The 6,771-nt window shown below is 48.0% G+C and overlaps 1 long non-coding RNA gene across 1 annotated transcript; it reads right to left on the bottom strand.

Annotated features, from left to right (window-relative positions):
• Nucleotides 1-1,560: 1,560 nt before the first annotated feature.
• On the bottom strand, nucleotides 1,561-2,996 carry LOC123933433. Its single transcript, XR_006816601.1, has 2 exons — nucleotides 2,948-2,996; nucleotides 1,561-1,763 (listed from the first exon to the last, which is right to left on the bottom strand). It is a non-coding gene; the product is annotated as an uncharacterized LOC123933433 (long non-coding RNA).
• Nucleotides 2,997-6,771: the final 3,775 nt, after the last annotated feature.

The raw sequence follows: 6,771 nt of genomic DNA, 5'->3' as shown, positions 1-6,771 counted from the left end.
AATCCTGTCTGTTTTTATCTTGGCCAGAAGTGGAGGAAGGCTTCACAAATTTTTTTTAAATTCTAAGTTCTGAGAAGGGGAATATTTGGTTAGAGTATATAAAGTATTATGGCTTTTGATAATAAAATGAAATTTTAAACATTTGTATGTGGAGGCATCTGGCTGGCTCAGTCATTTGGTGTCTGACTCTTGATTTCCCCTCAGGTCATGATCTCAAGGTCCTGGGATTGAGCCCCAAGTTGGGCTCTGGGCTCAGTGGGGAGTCTGCTTGAGGATTCTCTCTCCCTCTCTGCCACTCCTTCCTGCTCTCTTTCTCTCTTTAATGAATAAATAAATCCTTAAAGAAATGTGTGTCTCTGTCAAATAAATAAAATATTAAAAAAAGGGGGGGCGCCTGGGTGGCTCAGTGGGTTAAAGCCTCTGCCTTCGGCTCGGGTCATGATCCCAGGGTCCTGGGATCGAGCCCTGCGTCAGGCTCTCTGCTCCACAGGGAGCCTGCTTCCTCCTCTCTCTCTGCCTGCCTCTCTGCCTAGTTGTGATTTCTCTCTGTCAAATAAATAAAATATTAAAAAAAAAAGAAATGTGTGTGTGTGTGCGTGCATGCACCAGAATATTTAATTCCAGAGGAGCTCCGAGTTCTCCAGACCCCTTCTCTGTTAATGGGCATACATTTTGCAGCTGCCTGTAGATGTCACCAGAGGAAGGCAAGTCAGAGGGGCAAAGTCCCAGAGTGAAAACCATATGCTACAGCAGAGGGCAAAAAATGAACAGGGAGTGTCCTTGTCAAACAGGGGAGAGTCATGTTTTAAATCTCAGTCCACAAAACCAAAATTTGTTAACAAGGATATAGTGAAACCCTCATTTAAACAAATATTATTGTCAGTAACCAAATAAAATATTGTCCAACTGAAGAGCAAACGAGGGAAGATTTGGTTATGTTTGGGGATTTGGACTAGTTTATTTAATTTATTTTTTTTAAGGATTTATTTATTTATTTGTCAGAGAGAGAAAGAGTGCACAAGGAGGGGGAGTGGCAGGCAGAAAGAGAAGCGGTTTCCCACCTGAGCAGGGAGCCCTATGCAGGACTTGATTCCAGGACCCTGGGATCATGACCTGAGCTGAAGGCAGACACTTAACCAGAGCCACCTAGGTATACCGATTTGGGTCAGTTTAATCAAGGTCAAATTTTATCAAATTCTTGGGGTGCCTGGGTGGCTCAGTGGGTTAAGCCTCTGCCTTCAGCTCAGGTCATGATCTCAGAGTTCTGGGATTGAGCCCCACATCAGGCTCTCTGATCAGCAAGAAGCCTACTTCCCCTCCTCCCCCGCCTGCCTCTCTGCCAACTTGTGATCTCTCTCTCTCTCTCAAATAAATAAATAAAAGAAATCTTAAAAAAAATTCTTTTGAAGGATATTAACTAAACATGCAGCCATCATTTCACAATACATACATGCCGCAAATCACATCACACTTAAACTAATATAATGTTAAATGCCAATTATACCTCAATATATCTGGGGGGGGAAATGAAAGGAATAAAAGTAATATGGACTGAAAAAAAAACTTAAAAAAATTTTTATCAAATTCTTTTCAAAAGCTCAGTCTTCAGCTGGACCTTAAGCACATGTGTCTTGTAAAGGGTCCTTTGTGTGTCCATTCTGGCAAGTGGTGTATCATTACTTTATCACAGCTCCATTATTCAAGATGCTGAGGATACAGTGTTGATCAAGACACAAGATCCCCAACTGCCGCGAAGAGGGATGCTAAACAAACACATAAGCGAGAGTAAACACCGACATGAAAATCAGACAGCAAAAGCTCACTTTCTCACAACACCACATGCTTGCCACTAGGGAAGCAGTTTGGAGATTTAATAATGTAAGTGTCTGAATCTCTTTTCACAAAGCAGTTGGATATGTTTCTTGTTGAAGAAAATGAGTTTCCTGCTCTACCTACTGAGCCAGGCAGGCTCAGTAGGTAGAGCACATGACTCTTGATTTTGGGGTCATGAGTTCAAGCGCCACATTGGGGGCAGGGATTACTTAAAATAAATAAATTAAGAAAAAGAGAGAGAGAATGAATTTCTTTCCAACCTAAAAGCGAACATCCTCATCCTCTGTGATACACTTTGGAGTGGGGTACAGTTGCTTCACACGGGCAGCATCAGGCCAACCCCAGGAGACCTGGGGTTGATCCCACTCAGCTGTGTCGACAAGCTGTGTGATCTCGGAGGAGCCCTGCTTCCTCCCTGAGCCTGGGTTTCCTCAGCTATGGACACTGGGGGTCAAGCTAAGACCTTGCCCCTCAGAACAGCACAAGATATTCACAAGGGGCACACAAAGTAATGCTCGTGATGCAACTTCGTGACCCGTGAAGATCTCCACACCTACCTGTTTATCACTGTAACCATTGGTTTACTTTTTTCCTTTTTAAGAGTGGTGAAATTTTATTAGAGCAGAGAGATGTAGAGCTGCGAGGTCATGGGGAGTTATTGGGCTTGGAATGACCCAGCTCAGGTTGGACTGATGCTGAAAGTGCTTGCTCTTTCCAGTTAGGTATCCAACTGGTACCAGTCTGGTTGGATTCACTCTACACTGTAGGGCTTGTAGGACAGAGTTTTATTCTTTTCTTTTACTTTCCTATCGTGAGCCAACGAAGTACCCCTCCTCAAACCTGTTTTCTTCTCTTTGAAGGGAGTTGTAAGAAGTGTTTCCCTGGGGCATCTGGGTGGCTCAGTCAGTTGAGCTTGGGCGTGCAACTCTTGATTTCAGCTCAAGTCATGATCTCAGGGTTGTGACATCGAGCCCCATGTCAGGTTCTGCCCTCAGGGTGGAGTCTGCTTCTCCCTCTCCCTCTGCTCCCCCTCCACAGCTCTCTGTTTCTATCTTCTCTCTCTCTCAAATAAATAAATAAAATCTTTAAAAAAAAAATAAAGAAGAAGGGGCACCTGGGTGGCTCAGTGGGTTAAGTCTCTGCCTTCGGCTCAGGTCATGATCTCAGGGTCCTGGGATCGAGCCCCACATCGGGCTCTCTGCTCAGCAGGGAGCCTGCTTCCTCCTCTCTCTCTGCCTACTTGTGGTCTGTCTGTCAAACAAATAAGTAAAATCTTTTAAAAAAATTTAAAAAGGAACCACATTGAGATATCACCTTACACCAGTTAGAATGGCCAAAATTAGCAAGACAGGAAACAACGTGTGTTGGAGAGGATGTGGAGAAAGGGGAACCCTCTTACACTGTTGGTGGGAATGCAAGTTGGTGCAGCCACTTTGGAGAACAGTGTGGAGATTCCTCAAGAAATTAAAAATAGAGCTTCCCTGTGACCCTGCAATTGCACTACTGGGTATTTACCCCAAAGATACAGATGTAGTGAAAAGAAGGGCCATCTGTACCCCAATGTTTATAGCAGCAATGGCCACGGTCACCAAACTGTGGAAAGAACCAGATGCCCTTCAAAGGAAGAATGGATAAGGAAGATGTGGTCCATATACACAATGGAGTATTATGCCTCCATCAGAAAGGATGAATACCCAACTTTTGTAGCAACATGGACGGGACTGGAAGAGATGATGCTGAGCGAAATAAGTCAAGCAGAGAGAGTCAAGTATCATATGGTCTCACTTATTTGTGGAGCATAACAAATAACATGGAGGACATGGGGAGATGGAGAGGAGAAGGGAGTTGAGGGAAATTGGAAGGGGAGGTGAACCATGAGAGACTATGGACTCTGAAAAACAACCTGAGGGTTTTGAAGGGTCAGGGGTGGGAGGTTGGGGGAACAGGTGGTGGGTAATAGGGAGGGCACGTATTGCATGGAGCACTGGGTGTGGTGCAAAAACAATGAATACTGTTACGCTGAAAAGAAATTTTAAAAAAGTGAAAATAAAATTTAAAAAGGAGTGTTTCCCTAAGTTCTAGAAGGCTGTCGTACAGTTCAAGGCCTGCAGTTAACAATACCGCGTGGCACACTGTCACGTAGATCTCGTGTTAAGCATTCTTACTACACACAAACAATAATAAGGTGGTTTTACCCCAGAAGTGCCAGACATCAACCCAGCCGGTGGTGTCTGGCCGGACTCGTGGCCTCCCACACCCTCCTGGTCCCCAGCGGAAGACCTGCCTCTTTCTCTGCTGCCGTGGGAGCACTGCTGCCCCTCTTGGTCACTCCCTGAAGCCTCGGTGGCTCTTACTGACCCCAATCTGCACACCCCCCCACGCCCCCCCACCCCCGCCTCCCAGCACCTGAGCACCAGCTTCCCGGACAGCGAAGAGCTAACCTTACCTGGGAGAGGCCCGCCTTTGCCCTTGGCTCCAAGGGGGCGATCTCTAGGTTCCTGGAACACACCCGCTGATGGGAGTGTCTGTGTTCCGAAGGTCTTACCACGTGACTGATGTTTATTCACGCCAGAGAGAAGCAGAGTGGGACTTGTCACAGGTGGTAAGGCAATGCTCAGGCCCCTGAGGATGGGGCTTCCGTAGAAAGTGAGGGCAGCTGTGATCGGTGCAGAGGCCACTGCGCCCTTTAACTTAACGAGAGGGTGAGGAGGTGGAGGAAGGACTGGGCATATGGGGGCTCAGGCAGTCAGGGGAGCGCAAGACCACCAACGTGGGTGGGGGGTGCTTTATGACAGTAGGGCAAGGTGGGGGTGTCGATCCAGGCTGTGTCCCAAGCAGCAAATCCCTTGTCAGTAGGGAGTTTTCTAGGCAGGATCTGGAAGGGGGGCTCCGGCATCCCAGGGACGGACCAGGAGCTGTTAGAAATCGGGCTGGCGTTTGGGCCAGACTCTTCATGAGGGAGGGAGACAGAATCGATTGTGTGGGGAAGTTGGCTGTTCCCAGGGGCCAAGGCTGAGGCCTGGTGGCGAGGGGGGCTCAGAGGAGCCTGCCTCCAGGGGACAGTGGAAGACGCCCTTGGGGGATTCTAGTCTGCCTCCTTTGCTCTCAGTGAGTCCTATGAATCCTTCTAGAGAATTATCAAAACTGAGGGTGATTTGGGGGGAGCCTCTCAGACTTGCCATTGATGTCAGAAGTGACGCTGGTCCCTGGGGACTGTTCCCTGTGACTCTGTCCTGGCGTCCTGGGGGCCAGCGCCCCATCTTTGTGGGTGCTGGGGCTTGCAGCATGGATGGCAGGGGTGAAGGCAGAACATCCTGGTGGGGTGTGGGCCTGGGAGGATCGTCACCGCTGCAGAGTCCTTAGGCCGGGGCCTGGGGATCCCCTGGCCACTCTGGAAGTGCGTGCTGTCCCAGAATTGGAGGCGTATTTGCTGACCACAAGCAATGACTGGTGCCGGCTGCCGCTGTCTGTGAATCTTTCAGAAGACTTTTGGGGGTCATCCATTCTGCTCCTCTCCACCTCACCCACATACTTCTCCCGGGGACACAGATTCGGGGGTGCCTGTACAGAGAGCCCTGGATGCTCCAAGCCTAGGCCACTCTGAGGGGGCAGAAGCGTTGCTCTTCACACGGGACTGCTCAGCTTCTAGAAAGTTCCTCCGGTTCAGCAGCCTCTTGCCCCTCACCCCCTGTTCTCTACTTTTTTTTTCTATAAAGATTTTATTTATTTATTTGACACAGAGAGAGGGAGGGAGAGAGCGCAAGCACACAAGTAAGCAGAGAGGCAGGCAGAGAGAGAGGAGGAACCAGGCTCCCTGCTGAGCAGAAAGCCCGATGCAGGGCTCGATCCCAGGACCCTGAGATCATGACCTGAGCTGAAGGCAGAGGCTTAACTGACTGAGCCACCCAGGCGCCCCAAGTTCTCTACTTTTTATTTACTTCTCCCATTGCGTCCAGTTTCTGGTGGGTAGAGCTGGACTAAAACCCCAATCTGGGACTAAATGTCATAGTTTTGGGAGCCAAGTCCACACTAAAAAGAAGTTCCAAAGCAGAAGATGTAGGATTCCAAGTACTGAATTCACACGATTTAAAACAAAAAAGACCCATCGCTTTCCTTCAGGCGTTGCCTTTTTTATTCCATGACATCCGACAACACGGGCAAGTCTACACAATGTCATTGAGAACATCAATCTGTCGAAAAATATTATTGGTCTTTCCAGACTTTAGGAACATTCTGCATTTTCTTTATTTTTTTCCTCCCCCTTAAAAATTAATGCCACAGGCAGAGCAAAGCATTTTCTTTCCTTATTCATTGTCCTTGCCACCGAACACATGTTCAAATGTCTCAGAATCATTCAGAAAAGGACAAGAATACGTAAGTGTGAACAACGGAGATCCAGCACACGTACACACAGAGACCAGTCACTTCGGGTCTGAGCAAAGAAGGATCATTCTGAAGCACGTGTCTGGCTTGGGGTAGGGGGGCGGCATGGTGAGGACACCGCCTCCGTCACAGGATTCTCAGAGCAGACAGTGATCACTGTCGTGGATGTATCCTCCATCTGTGAATTGTAGAAGATTTACAGAATGCTACGTCTGGTTTTAAATATTAATCCCTTGAGGTGGGTGGTGGCAATTAACCACGCAAATAGTAATACAAACACGTGTTTCTCGACACTGAAGCTTCAACAAGTCCCCCCTCCCCCGCTCCAGAGAAGCTTCCATGAAGCCTGGGAGCAGAAATGGCTGGAAAAGGAGGGCACCATCAAGGGTTCCTCGAGGACTTGGTTCGCACCGAGGCTGTTGAAAACTTGCTTCTCGGAAGGTCCTAAGTGTGAGTTCTACAGAGGGAGCCCCCAAGAACTAGAAGATGCTGTTCCTGTCCTCGAGCTGCTTAAAATACAACAGTGAGGGTTTCCCTAAAGAAAGAAATAACCAG

This window comes from Meles meles, chromosome 21, assembly GCF_922984935.1.
Source record: "Meles meles chromosome 21, mMelMel3.1 paternal haplotype, whole genome shotgun sequence".
NCBI classification, from domain to species: Eukaryota; Metazoa; Chordata; class Mammalia; order Carnivora; family Mustelidae; genus Meles; species Meles meles.
This window is presented reverse-complemented; position numbering and strand designations above follow the sequence as displayed.